Source organism: Leiobunum rupestre, chromosome 9, assembly GCF_980474605.1.
Source record: "Leiobunum rupestre chromosome 9, qqLeiRupe1.1.hap1, whole genome shotgun sequence".
Classification (NCBI taxonomy): Eukaryota; Metazoa; Arthropoda; class Arachnida; order Opiliones; family Sclerosomatidae; genus Leiobunum; species Leiobunum rupestre.
In genome coordinates, this window is record NC_143392.1 from 39,232,585 (window position 1) to 39,259,569 (window position 26,985).

The window sequence follows — 26,985 nt, forward strand, 5'->3', positions numbered from 1 at the left end:
CCTTAATCAAATATCTGGCGTTAGTAATAAGTGGTAGCTTCGTGATATTGATTTCCCCACCTTGAATCACGATTCCTGGCTTACTAAGTAGTCGGAAACCCGTTAGTGGTAAAAACTATGAACAAACCAGCTTTCCTAGTAATGAGTACGTTACGTCTTACAGTTAGATAATTGCAAGAACCGCTAAGCTGATACGCGTGTTTTCCCTATATAATGATGTAGTCATACCCCCTTTAGCAATTCCCAAACGGATACGTCTTAGTCGAAAGAAAGGCGGGAAAGATTACGTCACGAAATGACGACGGACGTGAACTCCGAGAACGTATAAAAACAAAACATATTTATAATGAAACATTAGGCGCATTCAGGTTGGGTATTTCGCACGGCGCTTCTACGAAAATCGAGTTAGACATGGTGTTATTACTCATGGCTGAGAGCCTTTTTTCTTCTACTCTGTCTTAAGCCGGTACATATTTGGGGCATCCGATGTTAGAACAAGAACAATTTTTATTATTTTTCTACTTTTTGGAAAACTAAACGAGTTTTACAAAAACTAATGAATATTTTCACCCCCCCCACCATGTGAGGCTTATACACGCTTCGGGTTCGTGATACAAAAAAAATATTAAACAAGAAATTTTTAAAAGAAAGAATATCAGCTCGTTTTCTTGGCTACTGGAATTTAAGTTTTTTTTTTCTTATTTAATAAAGTGAAAGTGTTCCCCGTATGGTCAAACAGAGAAAAAATATAAGGTCGGTGGAAAAAAAAAGTGAAATTATGGTTTTAAAAAAATCTGAAGGATGAGGTTAAATATAATCAGGGGCTCGTTTGAGCGTGAATTATTACTTTTAATTAACTTTCCTGGTTACGTGCCCAAATTTCATCACTTTTACTTTTAAATTGCGGTTTTTCCCGGAAGAATTGTCGAAAAAATTGAAACGTATCGTTAGGACGAATGTAAATTTATATTTTCGGATTTATATTATCCGTAATTTTATATCGGATTATTTCCTACTATTTAATGCGTAAAAAATATTTTATTTTATTAAAATTATCTAAAATCAAAACTATGTAGAACGCATAATTTTTATTCTTTTACATTCTATAGTATATTATAATTATATTATATTATATATATTATATGTTATATATTATATATTATATTTATTATATCACATTTTAGTGAATTAATTTGGATCATAGCTGCCTAATAGCAAAAAATCCAGCAAGCCGAGATACGTGACTTTTAAAGAAATATGAATATTAACGTGTTTTTACATAAGACTGATTAATTATTTTTTTTAGTATATTAGCATTAATATATTATTATTGATGTCAAGATAAAAAGTATTTTTGTTCAAATAAGGTTTTTGAACTATAGCGTTTTTTACTAAAACATATTTTATATTTTATATCAGCTCTACAGTCCCATCGAGGGTAAAAGGCTGGCATACGGTGCTACTGGGCCTTAAATAAACAGAACACGACCTAGCCAGCGCGGCGGTAGCTCAATTTGACATTTCCCCTTACGGTTCCCCAAAGCAATACACGTATGCTTTCCATTACTACGGTTCAAGACAGTTTTTTCAAACAAAAAGAGAGCTAAAAGCGAGGCTAAAAGCGTGCTAAAAGTGATAAGCAAACGTAAAAACCAAAACTGTAGCGGTGGATAGGCAATTAAAGTGTCAGAAACAAGTAGGTACCGCTCGCCGGAATGGGTGGATTTTTAAAAGAGCCATTAGGGTTTCTCTGTTGCATCGAGGACAGCGGGGCGCTCTGATGGCTTTTTGAAGTCGCCACCGCGTTAAAACACAACGAACCGCCCATATCGCGCTATTATCGGTAAGGGAACTCGTCGTCGCTGAAATTATAATCTTCCCCGTACGCTCCACCGTTTTATGAATTCCTAGAGTTGCTCGTAACTCTGTCCGACTCGTAACTCTGTCCGATTTTAACCTTATTTACGCAACACCGGATCCGCACGTAGTTATAATTGCGGATTGCCTACTGGCTTAGCTAAGGTTCCCAATGACTAAACTTAGGTTTCCTGTGGCAGTAAACAAGTTCACTAAACAATTCTTCGGAGTGTTTAACGAGTTAATTAGGTGTTTGTTCTAGACAGTTTCGAGCTATATTTTTCCAGGGACTGAATGTAAAATGTTGGTAGTGGTTTAGCTATGGACTGCTTAGAGCAAACGGTATGATTCTATTTCAAGGATATTTAGAATTTATTTAGTTCGCGAATATACATACGTTTTACGACTCCAAGTAGAAATGATTTATTCAAACCGGATTGTTGATATTTTATTACTTTTTGGGTGGGAATAATTTATGTAAAACGGATGCCGGAGCGTTGACTCTTTGGTCTCGCGTTTCGCTGAATATTCACTATTTTAGTTAATATCAGTATTCCAAGAAACCGTTTTTTTTAATTAAAGGGAAACTAATATTTAGTACTTTTCCATTAGTGATACTTTATAATAACATTAAGCATTTCCATAAAGAGTTGTAAAATACGCGATTAAGAAGAATAGTCCACAATGAAAAGGGATAAAAAAGCTAAACCCTCAACAAATTTGAAGAAACTAATAAAATTACAAATAACTCGTACCAATAGGTCTTCGAGTAAACATAAAGATGCGAATCTCGGAGCAAATAGATCTTCGAGTAATAAACTAAATAAAACGAAATAAAATAGCAAGAAATTCCAACTATAGACCGGTTTCGTCCTATTTGGGACTCATTAGTACCGTGCGGGAAATCTGGCTCGCGACTGTTACACCGAAAAGAGAAACTAAGCCTAAACATTAAAAATTTCAAAACGCGTTGCATAGCAACGGAAAGCCGAATAGGGGGTGAGTGGTGGGGAATAATATATACGAAATGTTAAGTTAATAAGACTACAAAGAGTGATAAAATACGTGAATAGGTATTTTATCAACTCTTTGCAATGCAGACCATAGGTGGTTCTTATTAACTAATCATTTCCAATAATATTATTTTTAGACAATTCTGGTAAATGTTGCTTGGACCATTTTTTGAATATCACGCCCGTTCAAATAAACAGATATTGAATTAAGTCACAGTTATTTTTAAATGATAACTTTACTAAACAATTCCCTTTAATGATAGTTAAGTCTTCAATTTTAATATAAGATCCGTTAAGAATATTTTAGATTTCCAAATATTTTTTTGGGGCTGACTCACGACTTTGTGGATCAATTATATATCAATTATTAATACTACGCTATAAATATAATCACTCTTCAAACAAGAGGTATTTATCTTTAAATTAGAAGGGATGGGCAAGGTATTTTACGTCAAGATCGTACACGATTTCTGGATGAAAATCTCTCAACACTCCCATTTTTTCTTAATTCTGGGAGTTTAGTAGTTTTGAAAGTATACCTTTATCAGGACTTTCCTTTACAAGAAATTACAACCGCACAACATCTCGTATTGTGTAACACCAAGAAAACCACAAGCTACATTTCTTAATATCCATCTCGAAGGTCATTTCCCGCGTCACAAAAATTGAAGTATAGCTGAATTTTACACTCGTCATAAAGCCAATTATACGAATATTACATTTCTTTAACGGATGAAACCTCTGTATAGTTTATAGCGCCTGAAATAAATACGAAATTTGAGAAACGTCGGCCCACACGCGGAAAGAAAATATAAAACTATTAAAAAATATAAAAGACTTCTTATTATTTATTTCCATAACGTATTCCAACATTATCTCGTCTTCAAATCTTCTCGTATAGGCTGATGCGTAAGTTTCTTTAGCTTTTTAAGTTGAATCGTAAAAACGAAATACATTTTTCATAAATGCGCGGGGGAGTTTCTGGGAAAGCCAACCCTTATTTTTAGAACTTTTAAGGTTTTTCTTTAACGTAAAGACGGTAAAGTCAAAAGCAGCTGAGAAAACCCTAAGATGTATTTCCTGGCAGCATCTGATCAATGTAAAGGAGGGCGAGTTCAAATCGAGGATAAATGAACCAAATTCTACCCATTCTTCGGAGACATTGTGGATATCGAGATAGGATAGTTATATTGTCACTATACCGTAGCGGTAGAATGCGGTGTACGTTACTTCTTTTACAGGGTTCGTACAAATTTTCCGGAATTAAATTCCCTGACATTTCCAGGTTTTCCCTGACTCAATTGCCAAATTTCCCTGACCGTTTTAGTTGAATAAATTTATGTTTTGAGCTAAAATCTTGGAAAATGTTAATTGTGTATTTTTAATACATTTTTCAGAAATTTATTTGCCGGATTTTTGATTTGGGGTCATTTTAAAATTCCCTTACTATTTCGGACCATTTTAAATTTCCCTGACTATTCCCTGACCATTGGGAATAATTTTCAAATTCCCTGACTTTTCCCTGACCTTTTGGGAACATTTTCAAATTCCCTGACTTTTCCAGGTTTTCCAGGTATTCCAGGTGGTGTACGAACCCTGTTTTAGAAAAATTGACCGTTTTCAGTATAAAAATATGCGAATTGTTTTTGGTAGGGATGGCGTCGCGAAGTCGCCTCCATTTACCGCCCCCCCCCCCCCCAGGCGAAGGACGCCATGAAGCAGCTACTTTTGGCTTTTTTCCATAGGCTGGATCAATACTGTAACGCTGCGGGTTGTAAATGTATTTCCATGGCGAGTCGCGGCAGCAGACTCTACTCCGTATGTTCGGTTGACTGAACTGTCAGCTGGTGAGATTTTCCCGCGCTTACGGGCTAGTTCTTTACTTTATCGGCGCAATTTTTTTATCCGGGAATGGAATGAGAAAACACCTTCTGAAGGAAAGGCTTCTCCAAAAGAAATCTTTACACGGATTCCCTCGCAACAAGCCAACTCTAAGTCCTTCTTCTGGTACTTCTGTTAGGCGTATAAAAACCGCAAATCGATGAAATACTTTCATTTCGCTGTACAAAAAACTATAGCACCGCGAATGGAGCAACACTTTTTCCTGCGGGAACATTTTTCCGACTAATGGGACTTTTAGTTCTGGAATCCTATTCCGTATCATGTTTTTCTACGTAGATTGTGTTTACAGAATAATTCCCCAGTTCGGTATTTACATCGATAAAAGACACGCTTTGGATCCTTTCACTTTTGCAATTAAGATATACGGGTGGCAAGTGACCAGATCCACTTAGCTGGTCGTACGCATTATTAAGAATGCATTCAGGTAGTTAAGAATATGGGGCATAAGTCTTTGGTACCGCGATCGACTACTTCGTAGCGAAAGTTCCTCTGCTTTTAAATATTAAAATATAAACATCTTATAAATGAAATTTTTTGACCATGGATAAAAATATGGTATAAAATATTAATTGCACGGCTGATACCTTGAAGTGTGATTTGCATTTGATATCATTGGCGATCGTCTGTCTGAATGAGTGTCATAAAAAATCGAAAGCAGACAAGTTAAGAATCTCTGTAGTTTCTTAGGTACCTGTCTACCTGGTTTCTTTAATATTATTCATTAATAATAATCGGCTGACAACGCGGAAAATATAATTATCTTCCTTTAGCCATTCTACGATGGAGAAGACTGATAAAGAATCTACAGTTATAATTTTGAGGCAAAGTTTAGTGGTAGAGGTACCTTTCTATCATTTAAAGTAATTATAAGGAGGGTGGGGAGTGCTTACAGGAAGTTGGTTCGACTAGACGCGAACCTTTTTAACGACATTCGCTTTTAAGTGGTTGCGTGTCAGCGGGTCACGGCCTTCAACTATAGACGCGCTCTCGAGATCCGAGTCGAGTCGGCGGTTTCGGACACGAGCAAAGGCAACTGCCTCGTCTAAGACAAAGAGGACACCAGAGACCACGAATTAATCCATTTCCGAGTGCTCGCGCCGCACAGATCTCGTCTCTTAGACAACCCTAGTCGTTTATCATTCTGTTCCGTATATGATGATACGTAGCTGGCCACCGTGACCATCTCCGTAAATGGGATGGGTAGGTTGTAAGACCGCCATGGACGACGCAATAATCGCCCCGCGAGATTGAAAATTTTGGGAGCCGGAACATTCCTTAAGGTAATAGCCTCCCAAGGTTGTGAGATCCAAGATTTTTTCACGTGTCCCCCATCAATAGTCGGGGAGAGACGGTTGGGCTAATAATAGATTGTCCCCTAGAATGCTGACTGGTCTTTTTTGGAGGACATCCATCCAGCAGCTAGTCCCGTGGTAGCTCGGGCTATCGGTACCAGTATATAGACGCTATTATTCGTCCCTTTTCTATCGGGATCCGGTGGATGCGCCGAAGATTTGGGGGATAGAAAAAAAGCCCAAATCTTTTCAGAAAGCATTTTTCAGTGGATCGGGTCAAAATTCTATTATACGACTTCTTTGAATTTTTGGGAATATTTTTTTTTTTACTCTTCTGGATATTTCTTACGTCAATCTCTTTTTTTATTTGTCACGTAAGAGTCGTAGTTGTACAAAAAATACTTTTCCCACCCTCAGTCAAAAGGAAAAAGTTTATTTTTTTGTAGGATTTTTTACTACGTACATGTATGTAATCCATAAAAAAATACATGGCATGTTAGATATTTTGACTGGACCAATATGGTTACTTTTTTTAATACACGAGCAAGAAATCGTTGGTATGGTGTCTAAGGATAGTTGTAAATCATAGAAAAGAGTCGTAAACACATTTTGAAGTGCCAAATATAAATAGTTTTTCAATATAATAGTTTATTTTATTGATAGTTTGATAAATAACTAAATTTTAATCATTAATAACAGTATAATAACCCAATTTATGGAAACTGGGAACAAATTGAAATTGACGAAATTTTGTCGGTAGAAATATAGTTTTGGGCGAATTCGGGATCATAGGAATGTACGCCAATATTTTTCTAATGGGGAAATCTGCATACATAGTCCATGGGAGTCAATCTTAATAATAGTATATTCATAGTTCATGAAAGGGGGCCCTGTTTGACCCCCCCCCCCTTAGGTTATCCTAAAAAGACCTTTTACTGGGACTCACAGCAACGTCATATAATTATACTCATTGGGAAGTTCTAAGAGGAAAGCTTTAGAGGGCTTATATCGAAAGAAAAACAAGATCCCAGGTGTTTATCCGTATCTTTGTGAGGGAAACTAATCCATTTGAAAGGGAAAACGGGGCCCCGCAAAAACATACTAGAATATCAAAGATCCCCTTGCCAGTAAACACCGGGAAATTCAACTGGGAATTCTGGTATCACGTACCGCGGTATTAGCGTTGGTAGCAGCCCGTAGGAAACGATCAATGTTGGGCGTATGGGAGATGTATTATTAATAGGTTCCAATCGCGGCCACCTTTTTGGCGCGTCAGAGTTTTTGGAAGGCGACGCGCCGGTGACCGTTCCTCGCCTTGCCTTTGTTCAATCTCAAAGAGCTCTGGGCCAGATGGTCATCTCGGACCGTTCCGGAAACAGCTGCCGACCGTGACGGCCAAGTACTCTCTCTCAGCGCCACCATCGATTGGAGGGCCATAGGTAAACTGGGTTAAGTTATTAGGTTAATAGTTGGAAAAAAAAGGTACCAACCGCACCCGTAGAGGGCATGTCATCGGATTGATGGTCGTTGGTTCGATCGGCGCAGACTTGACCTTCTAGCCCCATTTGGGTTTTATCGCGGGGTGGCACTGGCTCGGGTTGGCAGTTGTTGGGGCGTTTACGAATGCGCGTATGCTCACTCTTTATTTATAGCTTTTAATGTTCTAATGAAGTTTTCATTCTAATTCGAGGGTGGAGAAGGGCTGCGTCCGTTTTTTACTACCATTAAAATTTAATTTACATTCCTCCTACTAGGATAAGGATAAGGGAAATTGTCAATGAGTCAATTTCATTTGACCATAAGTATATAATTATTTACGTAAGTCTGTCAATTAGTTGAAAAATTAGTGACGACGAAAAACATGAAAATTTACCCTAATTTCATTTAATTTCTCTTGTTTCACTTAAAAATTAAATTAGGGTAAATTTTCATGTTTTTCGTCGTCACGATTTGTTCAATAACATTTAAAGTTCGAATCCGATTTGCACAATGGAACTAGATTTGGTTTCTGAGTGTGATCACGGGTCGAACAAGAGTCCGTGATGTCCTTTTAGAGTGGTTTTTCTATTTAATGCTTTGCTCACGCCCAAATGGTGCTAGCGCATTATTTTTCACTGCATATAATTTTCGTTAAGGTATTCTTTCTAAAAAGTCTTCAGTCGGTTCTCTACATAAAATAGAACCAAAATGGCTGCCGAGAGTAAACGGCTTAAGTCTAATTACTGATAGTTAGGTGTCGAGTGCATGCTATTGATGTCTTACCCGAGGGGTAAGACACTCTGCGAACTCGGTGTACACTGCCGTACCTTTGACAGTGCTAAACGGAACTCGCGAACTCTTGAAAATATGTACCTTTAACAGTGCTAAATGGACGAACTCGGTGTTCAGATTATCTGAGATTGTCTTACCCCTCGGTCTTACCTCAAAATATAAGCGCTGTTACCGAGAAAAATTCGAGATAAATGTAAAATAATCCCTCCTAACTATGCCATAAAAGCATTTTCATTAATGAAACCTTGATCACGGCACATCCTACTCCGTGACGAAAATTACGTCATCAGCTTTACTGATGGGAAACGGAAGTTAATGAACAATTCATCGCGCGTTTCTAGTTTTTACAACCCGTATAGTTTAGCTCGTGCCTCGCGATCACGTGAGTTCGTTTTCAGTAGCGCATTTTTCGGTCCTTTTATTGAAAAGGTTTATATGGAAATGTTCTACAGAGGCATACTTATGAGAAATTATGTTACATATTCTGTAGCTATAAACCTTTGTTTCAGGAGTTGTTTTAAGGTATTCATTTCTAAGATAGTATAGCTGACGTAAGTCCTTATTTAAATTATGGTTTTGGTTAATTAATCGTTTGAAATTAAACACTTTCCATCTAACTCGTTAAGAGTACTATATTTGTAAATTGATAATATTTTAATTACAATGTACCGTACTAGCTAGAGGTGGAATGTGCGTGATTATATAAAGGTTATGTACTAAGACTATTCCAAAATAGCGCTACTTAATTAAATCCTCGAAAACGGTACAAACTCCATTCACGAGTCGCTCTGACCAAAGGTAAAATTTAATTTGAATAAAGAGCGAGGCGGATGAAAATTAAATCTAAAGGTATTCAAATGACGAATGAAAATGTGATACGCAAAGATAATATTTCCTTCAACCATAATTCAGTCTTCCATTACAGCTGGCGCAATCTTTTACGGGGCTTCGGAGCTTACGAAAAACGTCATAAAGTGGATTAAACATTGTTAGGTCTTCAAGGACACGATGAAGGGCATGGACCGTTTCCGAAATGTCACTGAACTCCGGGCGTATCGTTTTCTGAGGACAAAGACGGTTGTTAACTGAAAAAACACCGCTTGAACGAATCTACCGTCGGAACAACAGAATCCCCACCAAGACACAGCGGGTCTAGCTCGTGTTTACCTATCAATTCACTGTGCCTCGCGTCTAAGCTTACCTAAAAAGTTGTTGTGCTATACGGTTCATGGTACTTTAGGTGATCCTAATACGGCATCCTTTCTATGGAGGCACGATTCCATTGGAATTTAAACTCGGGGCAATTACTATCTATTAGATATTTAAACTCCGAAAATCTATTTCACTATTGATACCGTAACTAAATACTCGTCTACAAATCCCAAAGCTCTTTTATACCACGATTTAAATCAGTGGTTACTAAAAAATTTCCCTTTGAAATTGTTTCCCCCAAAGATAAAGGGGGTCTCAGAAAAAATATTTTTTTATTTATGAAAACAATAATGAACTAGAATGAACTAAAAACTAGATACGCATTTGACTAAATTTCTAGAATCACTAATTACTAGAAATATTGTTATGCTTTCTAAAGAGGTCCTGTTTATGAGCCTATTTATGTAACTCTAAACGTCAAATACGTAAGTCATAGCGTGTGCCACGTGTGATATTTCTTTATAGAAAATATTGGTACTAAAGAACTCGCGAAGTACGGAATAAAATTGTAGACTAAACTTAAAATGCAGAAGCTTCGTCAAAATATAAGGAAATTTATACGCAATATGGTTTCCTAGAATCACTAATTCATATAAATATAATTAATTATATGGCAGGCGTCTAACCTCGCGGAACCCTGGGGTTCAGCGGAACAGAGTTTGGAAGTTTGGGAACCATGTACTGTTCTAAATAATGCTTAGTTTTATTTGCCTTGGCGACGAATATCCGAATGCATTACTTGAAAAGTAATAAATTTTTTTTTTAAGTTGCGAAAAGTTAAAGGGAGAAACAAATTTTAATTTTATGCAAACGAATTCCGACATCCTATTCCTAAATTGTTTTAATTAAAGATAAGTTTAAAGCCAATGACATATACAGGTACGCCGAATGTCGGTATCGATTTCTCATTAGTTTTTGGAAACGACGATCAGGAGAGGGGGTATGCCATCCAATCGCATCGTTGAAACAGACGGATGCAAATTAAGGGCTCGCGCCCTCAGGGTTCTCCAGGGACTGCCCTGTACCTATATTTTCTAACGGATGAACACCCCGGAGTAGAATATCTCGAGTCTTTTTTCACCCGTTCTTCTCGCGTTATACATGAAAGACGTACCGAACCAGTTCACGCGCTTAACGATACGTGAAACAGTCCCTCTCTGGCTCCTGATCAGACTGCTTGTATTCCAGAAGAAGAAGCTGACTCCGTGTACGATAACCTCTCGGAGGGTGGCAAGTGGGGTCCTCGACTTGGGATAATACGAGCCATCAGCGGACACGTAATCGAATGAAAGAGTTCTTCTCCGGCAGACTAACTCGTAGGGGGGATGAAATAACATCTCTCCTAGATTACTAGGGTGTGTCTTTTTAGGGGTGATGATTTAGCTCCATCCGAAAGACCCCCGAATACAGAGAACAAGCTGTACTACCCCCTTTTTAACCCACCCCTCTTTCCGGCAGTCGCTTTTTCATAGGGACATCTCGCGAAACAATTGTATATAGTAGGTCATCTCGAAATGTCCGACGGGGTGGACCGAAGTACTTATTTGCGGAAATACGAACGAGAAAACTCTTTTAAACGCGTGAATTTTTGAGATCGAAAAACAACCACGAGTGTGAAAGAATTAACGCGTTATTTAGTTTGAATGGGAGTAGATATGTTAGCGCCGCGTGCTAGGGGTCCTATCATATTAATTTTCACCGCTATAAAAATATATCTAATAAAATCTCAGGCCCGGAAAAACAGGCACCCTGGTCCTTTACACCAAGGGGCCGGGGGTTTTACGCCAGTGAAGTTCCCTTCTCCATGTTTTACCAAGTAATATCATAAGTAACATAATAACAATAAGTATGACCCTTCCTATTGCTTTAATTTTCTAACCGAACCTTTTTTCGGCACTGATACTCTCTTCAAGCTGTGACTTGGACTCGCGACTTACCGTTTTAGATGACTACTTTTTGATAAAAATTTAAGCCTAATGTCGGAGAGCACGTTCTGGAGTCGGAATCCTATAGTAATATACAGTACTAGCGGCTCATACGGTGATTGGCCCGGGCCAGCCAAAGAATATAAAGCCCCAGGAATGGAAGGTGTAGCTCCGTCTAGTGGAACTTTTGCGCCTCTCAATTTTAAAGAGAGACCGGGTTGCGGTAACCGTTTCCGGTTACTCTGATTTGCTTTACCGGAAGCGTAGCCAAAACACGCGGCCAATAATATCAATCCTTCCATTCCTGGGGCGCCATATTCTTTGGGCCAGCTCTCAGAGAGCCTACTCTAACATCTACAAACGTCATAATTATGTCGTTATTTATCGGCCAATTCTTCTCCACTCGGTCTAAATCTACCCTGTTTCGAACCTTATCTCCCAATTCCCACTCTACCATCGCCTGGATTTTCGTTCTAAAGCCAACTTCATAGATCGTAACTCTTCTCTTCAAGTATCTCCTCAAGTATTCTATTCCCTTTTATCTTTGGATGGGTCGAACGGAGTGGAGCGCAGCGTGAATACAATATCGTTAAAATCGCGCATTGACCGAAAGACAAAAATGTTGTAAAAATTTCGATTGTTCGATGCCAACTATTTCGGGTTTTCCAATACATCGCGTGAGCGATCCATAAATTTAATATCGCTTCGCTAACTCCATTCTCTCCATTCCATCGCGTTTATAAGAACCGGAAGAAGAAAGGGTAAAGAAATTGGTCGCCGCGAAGCGAAGAAACACATTTTCGGTTTTTTGTCTCTCTTATTTCGTCGGGTAAACAAGACATTTCGATGTTTTTTGATCTCTCACCTCTTTTCCTTTCACGTTCTGAAAGATCTGATTGAGAAAACGATATCTTCCGAGTTCACAGTGTAGTTTGAAAACGCCGGTTTTCCAAAACCTACTTAGTACGGTTGCCCTCGCTTCAAAAGGCGTTTTGAAAGATACCGAAAGAGTGATAAGATCGGTCTCTTTTACTTCTTCTTTATTGACGTATCGAAATCATCGAACGCCGAAATTGGGAAGATGTAATCAATCTCGACCGTAGGACGGTTGGAAAATTCGTAAGAGAGATGTCGAGTAAAAGCGAGTGCGGAAGAGGAGGGGAAACGAATTTGGGGATGAAAATGAATCGATAGAATCGATCGATAGCAAATCGACGCGCCGCGAAAAGGACAGGTTTTGAAATAGCTTTGCCTATTCCAGGATTTCCAATTTTCTTATTGGTTTCGTCTCTATAAATAAAACTAAATCTTTCTCGCTCTCCCTGTCATCCGAACGTGTCACCTGAAAAGTTTTAATATCACCGTCGTCGGAATCTGATAAAATCGAGGCAAACACGTTTTCCAAGTCGCTTCTTTTTCTCTTGTCTTAAGTTTCCAAATCAGGTTATCTCACGCGACACGTACCACGACACCTTCCCTTCTTGGAAATCCTAATTAGAAGTGACACTCGCAGCGAGACTCGACCTACAAAACAGATAGCTAGATTTATTAAATTAAGATCTATTGAGGCGAATGTGAAAAATTCAGAACCTTCATTTTTAATTTAGAGTGAGTTCTTATACTAACTGTTCACGATATTGACTCGTATATTAGGCTAGTACGTTTAAATGAAATATAAAACTAGAAGGTTTTTTTGTGCTCAAACTTGGAGTGTATACCGTTGATTATCTTCAAGAGGCGTAAAGTTAGCTTCCTAATTCAATTAAATTCGACGTAAGTGGCTTGTAACTAATTAAGGAGCGCTAGACATTTCTAAGTCGCTCTTGATATAACTGGATGGAGTTGGGTGCCTTAAAAAACGTACTAATGAAGACCACGTATTCAAGATGTAATTCTTCGTGGAAGTTACAAGTATATTGGAATTTTTCTCGTGACCACTTGTTTTTCATTCTATTTTAGCTTGCCCGTCTGCTATTATTTCTGCAACGTTTTCTAGAATACCCATACGGTTTGAAATATTCCTTACCAATCTTAGAGCAGAGTTATTGTAGGACGAGTAGCGATGAACCCAACTTTGCTTACATTGCCGTATAGTAATAATAATAACAAGCTACGATAATACCCAAGGAACCAAACAGGCATAAGTCTTCTAGCCAATTACCGGTGGTCGGGTTAAATTGCGGAGGCAATTAACAGCTCCCTACACTTACTATTACCGTTAGCCTCGGTAACCTTTTATGGAAAGGGGAAGTTGAAAACACTCTCTAACCAAGCATGTTTGCAGTCTTTAACAGTAATATTACATCAGTTATTAGGTTATATCAGGAAATTATATAGGTATACACGTGGAATGTCTAAGGAAGATTTTTACGGCCGGGAAAACTCACGAGAAAACCTCTCGCGCCTCGCTGTCCTCATTCGACGAAAACTCGTCATTAAGCCTAGTCATGGTTATTATATTATTAGCTTACCTGATTATCTCTTTTATAACCATACAAATACATGAAATTAGGTATCACTACACTTCTTTCGCGAAGAACATTATAATTACTTCAAAATATTAAGTACGATAACAAATTGAGGTTTTTAAATCCATTGTTTTATAAACATTATAAGATCGCCTATTTGTTACCATGACGACGCATTATTTTCGCGTCAAACCTCGAGCCAATGAATTTGAAATGTCGTGTTACGTCTTACACTTGACGTAGTTAAGCCCCGCCTTTTTCTCGACGCTCTTTCGTATCACCGTCCCAATGGAACCTTAGACATTCCAAGTGTATACCTTTATAGTTTCTTGGTTATATCTCTACTCAGAGTATATTTATTCTGATCTAGACAAGGCACTTTTGAAAAGATGGTAAGCAAGGGCAATAATAGTTGTCAGTAGTTAAGCATCTTATTTAAGTCAAAGGAGAATATTTCAAGAGTTACCAATTTTAACGTGTTGCTGTGATGGTGACCGTAAATAGGTGCTGACAATAACGGAGGTAATCACCGGGTTTTTGTTCGCCCGTGAAGCAGCAATCTGGGGAGTTAGTGGATATCTTTACGTTTGAAAATCGGTCGGGTGTCGACCCCTCTTTGCCATCCCACTTTCACGCGTTAAAATCGTCTTACAAAATGACTCAAGAATTTAGGTAGTACGTTTCTTATATTCTTAACCCTAGAAAGGCTCTTGCCTGCATGTACATAATGGACTAATCTACTTATTCGCTAATTTTATCACCCTTTGCAATGTAGTCCATATTTGGCTTTCCGTTGCTACGCACAGCGTTTTGAAATTTTTAATATTTAGGCTTAGTTTTTCTTTTCGGTGTAATAGTCGGGAGCCAGATTTCCCGCACGGTACTGATGAGTCCCAAGTAGAACGAAACCGGTCTACCGTTGGAATTTCTGCCTATTTTATTTAGTTTTATTTAGTTTTTTACTCGAAGATCTCTTTGCTCCGAGATTCGCATCTTTATGTTTACTCGAAGACCTATTGGTACGAGTTATTTGTAAGTTTTTTAATTTCTTCAAATTTGTTGAGGGTTTAGCTTTTTTATCCCTTTTCATAATGGACTAATCTACTTATTCGCTAATTTCATCATCCATAGCGGATAGGTCAATTGTGGCCAAGTACATAAAAAATATTACAATTGAACAATGCACATCGGCAGTAGAAGGCGCCAGACACTAAATTGCATTGCGTAATGCAATCCAGTGGCATTTTGATCCTAATTCGGTACTCTGTTATTCACGTTGTAGTGACTTTACCATACCCCTGCGCCCTGCCGAACTGCAAAGTGTCGAGCGCTTACGAAACTATACGGATGATCTCATTTATTATTTTCTCCGAGTGCCCTTGTCACAAGCCTTAGGATCCAAAAAAAGAAACTTCGTCGCGATCCGTATGAGAGTCCAGAGATTGCGTCTTGCCCTATATCGGACGTATATTATATTGAAGATAGGCGTGGATTGAGGGCTCGTATGTTGAAAGACCAACGCGTCGCCGCCGATTTTGACATCTCCCAGAAGACGTGTTATTATTATCGTTCACCCCGTTTCGCAGCTGCTATTTTTACGTTATGAGAATTTTTTGCAGTCACACTCGGGGTTAGGGGTGAAGTTGAAGCGTGTTTGTATTTCCTGGTTCATTTCCTGACTTACATGTCCAAGAGAAATCATCTCCTATCGTAATTGTTATGGAAATGTTAAAGGAAGAATATAGTTAACTTAAAAACAATAAAGAATATAGTTTGCAGCTTTATTTTGAAAAATGAACTGGAATAGAAATTTTATAGAATTGGAATATAAAATATATAGAACTGAAATAAAAATTCTGTAGAATTGGAATACAAATTATATAGAACAGGAATCGAAGTTATATAAAACTGAAATTGAAATCCTATAGAACTGGAATAAAAATTCTGTAGAAGTGAAATAGAAATTGTATAGAATTGGAATAGAAATTATATAGAATTGGAATAGAAATTCTACAAAATTGGAATAGAAATTCTACAGAATTGGAATAGAAATTTTATAGAATTGGAATATAAAATATATAGAAGTGAGATAAAAATCCTATAGAACTGGAATAAAAATTCTATAGAAGTTAAATAAAAATTCTATGGAATTGAATTAAAAATTCTATGGAACAGGATCAAATACTACCGAGCAGGAATATAAATTCTTTATAAAAATGTCCTAAATGTTTATAGAATCTATAACAATTTCAAGGTTTTTTTCAATAGAAGCATTTACAGAACACTTTAATATTAAAAAAATATTGGGACTTTTTATGAACTTTTAACAAGTTGGTCACACCAAATTACACTTTTGAGATCTTACATAGATTATATTAAAATAATCTATTTACGTTATCTAAAATTATCTCAAACTTGAGATCAACCTTTTGAAAGTACCGCATGTAAATACTACTAAAAACTTAAGTTGATTTTCTACGAAGGCATTGTTACAACATTACTCTCATGTTCAAAACCTGACAAATTTAAACCCATTTCAAAAATATATCAAGTACACTATCTCGGAAATGTAAAAATTTAGTCTCTACTTTTAACGTGTCTTGTTGATTGAATTGTATTGTATTGTTTTCTTGGGTCTTACTTAAAACTAAAATGTTCACTGATTGTTTATTTGTAATATTTGAATAAATTTGAATTTTGAAATTAGATTAGATTTGGAATTTGATGAATAATGTATGTTTTAATTACAATTGATTGGACTTCATGGTAGTAGTGTAATTTGAAAAACATGCCTACACTTGACGTAACACTTGGAATTATTGATTTGACGTAAACATATTTAGAGTTACTGTACTAAATTTGATTTACATAAGAATATATTAACTTTGCGTCTTAAAGGGAATATAACCTTAGGTATTTGGTGCTTTAGAAATGTTTGGCGCCACTGTACGGGGTAATTTGAAAAATTGAAGGGATCTTCCATAAAGATTGCTTTGCAGGTTATATTCCCTTTAATATAATTTCAATCTGTGTTTCTAAATTATTAATAGTCGATTTAAACATTGTATAATTCATACCTCTATGGGAATATATAAATGTTCACCCCGTTTTCCTGAATGGTATTTTTTTATGGTCGACGACGTAAAATTTGATTTCCTTCTATGGATAATTGCTTCTACCCGTACCGCTGTCGTCACAGATCTCAGAAGTGCAAAGAGAGAAAAGATGGGTTCATCTTTTGTACTCTAATGGCGGCCGGAAAAAGAGTCTTTCCCATTTTTTTCTCAACTCTTTCTTGCCGCGTAAGAATCGAGTTTCATCTGGGGTAGAAAAAGAGAGGGGTCATCGTCCTCCGCGGGCTTTAGTCTACACGCATGCCATGCGGGACTATTTTTTCTATTATTATTATTGTCCGTCACACTATAAAGGATGAACCTTGTCTTTCGAAAAAGAAAGCTATTCGATTTTTCTTTTACAGTTTGTTTCTTTTGTTTTTTTTGTGCAAGGGGGGGGGGGGCTAAAAAAGGGGTTATATGATGATAAAGCTGGAACTAAAAGGTGTAAGCACTTAGAATATTACCTTTTTTTCTCTCTTTTATGTAATGACGCGAAAACGCCGGCGATATTTTGGATATTTCCAAAATTGATTTTTTACGCTTTCGTGTCGATAGTTGTTTTTTTTTTCGTTTTTGGTTTGCCTTAAAGTAAAGATAAAGGGTGTCTAATTTCCGGGCTGATAACGTACATTATTAATAATCGATTAATATGGTATTAATAATCGATTATCATGTACGTAATCAAGATGCTATTAAGGAAAAACGCGATTTAGTAGCAAAATTTCCAAGTGGACGCCACTGTCAAGATACAATACAAAATGACGAAATAATAATTTAATTTTTTTATAAAGATAAAATATGTATTCTAACTTCCGCGCGGGCTTCGATTTTTCCTTTTTAACATCAATAGATATAAATTGAATATTAAGTGAGGCAGACGCATCACGGGAGAGCGATTCCGAATTATTTATTTATCGTGATCACCACAAATAGCGCTTCGATTTGGGTGATTTATCTTCTGGAGTAACGCCCTGATAAAATGTATCGAATAATAGAGGCTTCGGAAAGTATCTATTTAGCGTGCGAGCGTAATTCCCTTCGGAGATAACGCGTCCGGCGAACCAACCGTGTTTGGTTTAGTTATTTTGTTGCCTCAACTTCATTTTGCTGATACTATTTTCATCCTCATAACGCAACGTTTTGGCGGTCGCCGCTGCGTCAGTGGAAGCTGACTGGGTCGTTGTAGACAAAAACATCTCCGGCCGTGGACGACGTCCATCATGTTTCATTACTCGGCTAGCCGCGGGGGTCTGTCTCAACAAAGGGCGAAGGGGAACCGACGCGAGTATCCCCAGAGGGTCCCACGCCAAATCACCGATTTCGCGCAAACTCCGCCGGGCCGCGCTCCGCATTGATGCTTACCAAACAATCTATCATGGAAGTTCACGCGTGAAGAGCCCCTATAGCTTCGAGCGATCGTTCCGACTCGTACCCTTCACCCGCGGACCCAGGTACGTCCTTCTTCCAATCAGCCGACGTTCAACCTGAATTGTCAGTTGACCGTCGATGCCTTCTATCCGTCCTAAACGCATCGTACGCTTAACTACGCCGTACGGACACACCGTGATAAATCTGATCCACACTACGGCATCTGGTGTGTTTTTGAATAGGTCGAAACTTTTTTCTATACATTCTACCTTTGGAACCCCCCGTTATAGGGTACAACGGAACCCCACCCTATAGTCTGAGGTTCAGAGAGAGAGTAGGGGGAACCTTTTGGAAGATAAGTTAGTTTGCGTGTTATTTCCCTGAAGAGTTTCACCTTGAGACATGGACGGAGGGAAATCTACAACGTTATAGTGGTGTATACAGGGTGTACGATAAAGTACTAATAACTTAAAATATTTAAACGCTACCAAATTGAAGTTTCTAGGTCACTTTCCTCTCATTAAATTTCCACACGGTAACGTAAATAGTTTCTAACTTATTAGCTCTTCTGGGTATTTTCCAGAACATAAATTATTAATTTCCATCTAGTTTTGGACGCGGGTACTTTTCCAATTAGCTTTAGCTGGATTTTCATTTGCTTAGCTTCGCAAACAAAATTACAAGTTACAAAAAATCCTGCGACAAGTGAGCTTCTCGCTTTGCTTTATTGAAATGGTTAATTGGTAAAACGTTTCTAAACCAAATGTTTCCGAAGATAATTTCGAAACGACCTTGAAGACATGATTCATAGTCATCCGAATTTTCATAGTCCATTTCCCCTTTATCAATAGTAAAGTTACTGGAAAATTACAAGTTCGTTGCATTTATAGATAAAATTAATGGTCAACCGACACCCTGTACAAGTTAGGGCGATGTACAGGGGTCATGACTAACTGATTTTTTTCTTCGTCTTAAGACGCGCTGTCGTTCCATCGCCGAAAGCGCCTTTCAAAACTCTCGCGATATTTCATCCGTTATTTTTTGCTGGCTGAGGGGTGGCCGAGCTTTTGGCATCATCGTCGCGAGCCGGCAGATGATAGGAGCTAGCAGTAGTCGGAGTCAGGAAATGACATTGGCAAGGTCTTTGAAGTTTCACTAACCGCCCTACTTATGTAAAGGGGTATTTTTTCCAACACAAACATAATAGAACAACCTCGCCCATTGCGCCAACCAAATGGAAGAAATTCCGTTTGAGTTTTGGACCCAGAAGAATGCGCGGTAATGACTGTAATGAAAGTTGTTTATACCAATAGGCGTTCCTAATTATCGCAGGTGCCGAACGTCAACACTTTGTATAGTAAATTAAATGAGGTTAATCAGTCAGACACTTACGAAACAAGGGTTGGTTCCTATTTGTAGGGTCCTAATGCGGATTCATTAGCTAATATAGGCGAATTAATAAATGAGAAGCAAGCTTGACTGATTCCAGGAAATTACAGAAATATTCGTATAATTCGTACTGAAGTAGTTTTTCCAGTGCGAACTTATTTAGTTTTTGCTTAACAGAAACTATTTAAAATCCTTTAACATGTACAGTAAAACTGGCAGACCTGTGTGATTAGTTACTACAATGTAGCCTGTTCATACAGAAGTAAATACACCGATATTTTGAAGCTAAATGAATAACAAGTTTTTATATATACAATTAATTATTTTTTCTCACATTACATAGTATATTTCGTTAAGTTATAGAGTTCATTCTTAAAGAATTATTGTATGTTTGTTAAGAAAAGCAAAAGCTAAGACGATAAACGTGTATAGGCCTAATAATTGTATATTTTTATAATTACTTTTTAAACTTTGATGTAAATATTGTGACAGACGTTGTCGCATACATCCTTGTAAGTATTTATTTACTGTTGATGTTCACTTTAAATAAAGCATTTCATTTCAAACTCAGAAATAATAAAATATTTCCCTCTCGAAGCCCAACAAAGGTGTTGGGCTGGACAAGAATTTCTAGAAATTATAATAATAAAAATCAAGGTTTTTTGGGTGATAAGAGCTGACATTAAAATTATGGATTTTACCAAATTTACGAGCGTTTCACGTATAAAACATCGTAAAAATTAATTTCATCGGTTTTGAAAAACAATGTCCGCTTTGTGAACAAACAGAACGTAAAACAGTGGAGTCGTAAATACAGAAGCGTCAAATTAAACACAACAGTGAAGCTCGATTGGCAAAGTTTTATTCAGCCCCCTCGGTTTATAGAATGAAGTTGTAGAGGAAACTCATTCAACGATATGGTCGTACATACTCCAAGAATATGCATATCCTTTTGGAAGCTTTTCGTACGGCTGGTTTTTAAAATGGAAGCTTTTGTATCCCAGCGGAAGTGACGTCCGTTGCGGGGCAAACAATGGCGAAGAGAGGGAGGGGATCAAACGCCAGGAAAGTCAACACGCTGGGTATACTTGTTTGAAAATGCACCTAGGCTATAGCGACGCCCGCTGTGGGTTCGTTTGTTCAGCCAAAGACGTGGAAGTCGAGGCTAGTAGCGGCTTCGAGTATAAAGTTCCATTTCATTAACGCTAAGTTTAGCATATTCCAATTTTTTTGGTCTTAGTACGCGGCGAAGTTTTAAATAGGGATACGATATAAAGTTACATTGAAGTCGGAACCTCCGGTTTCGTCTCCTGGTACCGTCCTTTCTGCTACCAACCCAATGATGGTCTATTTTACATGGTACCACTCTCCATTTATATTTATTGATTTTCAAATAATGGTTATTTCATGTAATATAACGACGATAATGACTACTTTAATTTTATCGGTATATTATGCTGTGTATTACCAGGCGTATATTATATATCTCTTAGAAATAAGTATCCGATATTCGATTTTCAATAGACCTTTTGGAAGCCAAAATAGTGTTGGCCAAATGCCTAAATTCGAATCCAACTGGAATCAAGACACACCAAGTTTGAATTATATGCTGTTTGGATCAAATAATTTTGATCAAATCGAAATAAAGTTTAATATCAAACATAGTAATTAGATCAAATAGAACATATTTTAGATTTTAATTTTCAATCAAAGTCGAATTTAAATCTGCCCAACGTATGATAAAATGTTTTGGAATCAAATTTGATCCACCAATTTTGTAAGAGTGCAAATGCGCAAGTTATATTTCTACGTTTCAGATGGAAACTTCTAGTATTACTCCTGGCAAACTTAAAAAAAAAAATAATAATTGAAAACGGGCCAGAAATCAGAAACTTAGGACCCCAGAAAGTTGAAACCAATTTCGGAAAGATTTGTGATGGGAAATTCTTAGTGGACGTATACTATATGGGGACCGATTTTGCAAAGTATGGTTGATAGCTTCAAGCGGGACTCTGGAAGGATCGAATCTGAATCCTTCCCACAACTATTGTGTCGACCCAGTTCCGAATAATATTCCCTCTCTGGCTGTCGTCGAGAGTTCAAGAAGGCCACGGTTCGCTCTCAAAACAGTCAGCTCGCTGAAGGGAAGGGCTGATTAAAACGCAACGCGGGGAGTCAATCGATCGAAGATAATCGTTTCTATAATTCCCGCCAACTCTTTCTTTCGAGAGCGGCCGGCTTGTGTTTGTACGGCTTTTCAAACTCTTCCAGTATATCTTTCGACTTTTTCGAAGCCAATTTTAAAGGCATCCTTTCTGGCCAAGACCGTCCCTGGAGAGTAAAGGCAAAGATTCTGGGCAGACGTGGTAATGGAAAAACGTTCGGGGTGGGTTCGAAAAGGGCCCTTGCTTAATATTGATTTATCATGAAAATTGCCGGTACGCTCGGTTGGGGGGCGGAGAGGGCTGGAATTGCGCTATTTTTTTCATCGACGTGAAGGTATACCTTTACTTTAAAATGAGTTTTATCGATCGACGGTCGTTATTTTATAAGCGTTTTGGGTATTATTTTTGGAATTTAATTTGAGAGAGAAAGAGAGAGGAATTGAAAGGCATTCAACCCTTTCCATTCCCGCTAGCCCCCCTCTCCCAAATTAAACATTATTTACGACGTCTGCACCCGGAGTTCTACAATGAATTTCGTCGAAAACGCAACCATTCGAATCCGAAAAGTTGAAAAGCCCCCGAAAATATATATTTTTTCCCACAGGAAATTTATTAATAAAAAGGCTTTGCCCGTTAAATTGTTGGATAAATTATAAACGAAAGAAAAAACTGTCAAATAACGTATATTTAAGACAGCTTAGGTCGTCGAAAGTCAATAATTTGTATAAAAGTCTCAAATTGATGAAGTGTAATGGGAAAATTGCAACCCTTCAGAAGCGATTTATAATCGGATTATTTCGTTTCGTTCATTCGGGTACTTATTTTACGTGTGCTTAAACGTAGCAGCGGTTCTTAACTTTTACTCTTACAATGAAAAGTAACTTTTCAATCAAATGATCTTGGTATTATAGCTTAATTTAACCGAACCTCAATTTTAACGTAACTTAACCTATCCTTAATTTTAACCAAACTTAACCTATCCTCAACTAAAGCAAACTCAATCGGAACATAATCGCAACCTTACCTTAACCTACCCTTAACTAAAGCTAACCTCATTTTGAACCTAATCGCAACCTAACTTAACCTGTCATCAATTAAAGCAAACCTCAATTTGAACATAATCACAACCTTACCTAAACCTATCCTCTACTAAAGCTAACCACCATTTGAACCTAATCGCAACCTTACCTTAGCCTATCGTCAACTAAATCTAACAAAAATTGGAACCTAATCGCAACCTTACCTTAACCTACCCTCAACTAAAGTTAACCTCATTTTGAACCTAATCTCAACCTTACCTTAACCTAACCTCTACTAAAGCTAACCTCATTTTGAACCTAATCTCAACCTAACTTAACCTGTCATCAACTAAAGCTAACCACCATTTGAACCTAATCTCAACCTATCCTTAACTAAAGCTAACCTCGTTTTGAACCTAATTTCAACCTAACCTGATGAAGTTCCCGAATGGGAAACGAAACTAGTCGTCGTTTATCTAATAAAAACTTTTATTGTACACTAAGTGGTTTAAATCTTATTTCCTCATTAACTTAACCTGTCATCAACTAAAGCTAACCACCATTTGAACTTAATCTCAACCTATCCTCAACTAAAGCTAACCTCGTTTTGAACCTAATCTCAACCTAACTTAATCAATTCTTAACTAAAGCTAACCTCAATTTGAACCTAATCTCAACCTAACTTAACCTATCCTCAACTAAAGCTAACCTCAATTTGATCCTAATCGCAACCTTACCTTAGCCTATCCTCAACTAAAGCTGTATAACCTCAATTTGAACCTAATCGCAACCTTACCTTAACCTACCCTCAACTAAAGCTAACCTCGTTTTGAACATAATCTCAACATAACTTAATCAATTCTTAACTAAAGCTAACCTCAATTTGAACCTAATCTCAACCTAACTTAACCTATCATCAACTAAAGCTAACCTTAATTTGAACCTTACCTTACCGTAACCTTAATTATAATTCCAACCAAAGTTAACATCAATTTTAATATAATCTTAATCTAACCTAACCTTATTTAAGCGCAACTCTACGAAAACCTAGACTTGGCAAAAGTAGCGAGATACTATTTTATGAGATTTAAAAAAAATAGTAAAAAGTCAAATGAAGAAAAATTAGATATAGATGGCTTACTCCACAGATAATGAAATGGGGAACTTATGAGCACTATATTCAGTCGACTCTGTCATTTTAGGGAAAATATTATTAACATAAGTTCGGGTCCATTTCCCATATCATATCTTAAAATAGTCTGAAATCTGACAAGCGACGAGATGTAACAGGAACCACTAAGTAGAAGGAAAACCAGTCATTCATTGTAACGTATCTGGCAATCTAATACTCGGTAGCTAACGTGAATGACAAATACGTCGGGCTTTCATCTCTCGTGTTTAGTACATTTCTTATTTGACAAACGACATTGCGAGCAAAATCTTTCAGCATTGAATTACAAAATATGTCAGTTTCCATCAGATATCTTTTTGGACGCTCTACAAACATATTTCCTTTTAAAGATATATACTTCGATATATTCAGTTCCCTCTTGACACTATATTTACTCTTTCAGAGTTACGTAAAAGCAAGCGTGTAACGGAGAATATACAACCGCAACTATATTCCCTGTTTTCATGAAACCCGGATGATAATCTCCGCCCACACGTAGGAGAAAGGGCGCTATTGAACCGGAGTGTCTTCCCCCTTAACCGACATAAAGGGGGGGGGGATAACAGGAGGAAAGCCGAAAGGGCGTGGTTTTATTTCAGGTTCTCACGAAGCGAACGGCGTGTTGTACTACGTATTCGGCGTTTACCCGAATCTATTCTTGGTAAATGAGAAGGGTTTTGTAAATCTGTTCAAACCAGTTTTGGCATTCGAGTCGGGCTCGCGAGCGTGCGCGGACGGTCGGGGGAGGATTCACATTATGCAGATACGCATCCGTAATTCGGAAGCTGGAAAACAATGCCCGATTAATGGAAGCCCGTGGGTTCTTCTAAAGCGCGCAATCACGAAGCCTTCCGCTTTGCGCTTGCCGATAATTTTCACGGCGTGGTTGCAGGTGTTTTCACTCATCATATCATTTTTCCTTCCATAAACGAATATACGTGATGAAAATGATTATTTAAAATAATTCTTTTAAAATTTCCTATTTTTCTAGGTAGTTAGTTTAATTACCTGATTATTTTTAATTATTTTGAAATATTTTATATTTTTGTAATAAATTGGGAATATTTACTATTTTTATATTATAATTTTTATAATAAATTTGGAATAATTAATATTTTTTATAATAATTTTAAATATTTAATATTTTTATAATAACTTTTAAATATTTAATATTTTATAATAATGTTTAATATTTAATATTTTACTGATTATTTATAATAATTTTTAATATTTAATATTTTACTGATTATTTATAATAATTTTTAATATTTAATATTTTACTGATTATTTATAATAATTTTTAATATTTAATATTTTACTGATTATTTATAATAATTTTTAATATTTAATATTTTACTGATTATTTATAATAATTTTTAATATTCAATATTTTACTGATTATTTATAATAATTTTTAATATTTAATATTTTACTGATTATTTATAATAATTTTTAATATTTAATATTTTACTGATTATTTATAATAATTTTTAATATTTAATATTTTACTGATTATTTATAATAATTTAAAAAAATTAATATTTAATATTTTACTGATTATTAATGATAATTTAAAAAAATTAATATTTAATATATTACTGATTATTTATAATAATTTAATTTTTTTAAATGTTTAACATTTAACTGATCATTTATAACACTTTTATTTTTTTTTAATATTTGGTTGGTTATTAATAATAACTTTGCAATATTTCTTAATTTAGGGATTATTTATAATCATTTTGCAATATTTCTTAATTTAGGGATTATTTATAATCACTTTGCAATATTTCATAATTTACAGGTTATTTATAATAACTTTGCAATATTTCATAATTTCCAGGTTATTTATAATAACTTTGCAATATTTCATGATTTCCAGGTTATTTATAATAACTTTTAAATGGTTGATAACATTTTTATTAAATTTTCATAAAAAATTGAACCAATCAAACCATGATCAAAAAATGATAATATTATGATCAAATATTACTTGATCAACCATTTTTGTAAGGAATTTAATGTTTCTCTGAATAGTTTACCTGACTATTTAAAATAATTTCATAATATTTAGTACTTTTTCTATTTAAAAAAAATATCATAATAAGATCTACCAGGCCGTTTATACCTATCTTCCAAACCCATAAATATTTATAATTATTTCCCAATTTATAAAGTTATCCTTGAACTATCGTAACTATAATTTATATACACGAATTAAACGCGTTTTTCTTCAGAAATTTGTAACGAAATCGTAAATTATGAACCCAGTCGGCAAAACCGATTTGAGCGTGCGTTTGGCATTTTGATTTAATATCCAATATCCCTTCGAGTTGAAAGATTATACCCGCTAAAATATCAGTCGCGAGCCACTCTGCGTTCAGATTTTCACCGGTAGAGGGGGCATTTTGGTTTCTGGCAAGGCCACGTTCCTTCTATCAAACGTAATTGCGCCTGCGAGGGGAGAGGGCAGGGAGATCTTTTCATAATAATCGCCCCAAAATGATTTTCATACACCGGTAATAATGACGTATACGTAAGTATAAAATAAAAAAAATATTTTCGAAAAATGTGCGCGCGCCGCCGGTATTAGATCCAATTGAATTTTCTTTTTTGGAAAACATTTTAGTAGAATACAAAAAGTGGCAGATCTAACCGGTTCTCGAGTTACGAATCTTGGAGAGGGCTCGAATGAAATAGCCCTAGGGCTTTCCTCAGCCCCAAAAATTTCTAAAACCCACTAGCTCGTTTCCTAATGGATGCTTTCTTAAAATTGCCTTAGACCGCCGTAGCTCAAGAGATAATTACTGTTGATTT

General features: G+C 36.5%; 1 protein-coding gene and 1 long non-coding RNA gene across 3 annotated transcripts in view; one reads left to right on the top strand and one right to left on the bottom strand.

The window, feature by feature from the left end:
- The window catches only part of Fas1 (fasciclin 1 Fas1 domain-containing), a 68,933-nt gene that overhangs the window by 34,429 nt on the left and 7,519 nt on the right, over positions 1-26,985 (bottom strand). The window lies entirely within an intron of this gene.
- LOC149927430 (uncharacterized) overlaps positions 1,790-26,985 on the top strand; it is a 29,111-nt gene continuing 3,915 nt past the window's right edge. Inside the window, exons 1-2 of the long non-coding RNA XR_016473793.1 lie at positions 1,790-1,843; positions 9,261-9,485. This is a non-coding gene — a long non-coding RNA (uncharacterized LOC149927430). The remainder of the gene's footprint in view (positions 1,844-9,260; positions 9,486-26,985) is intronic.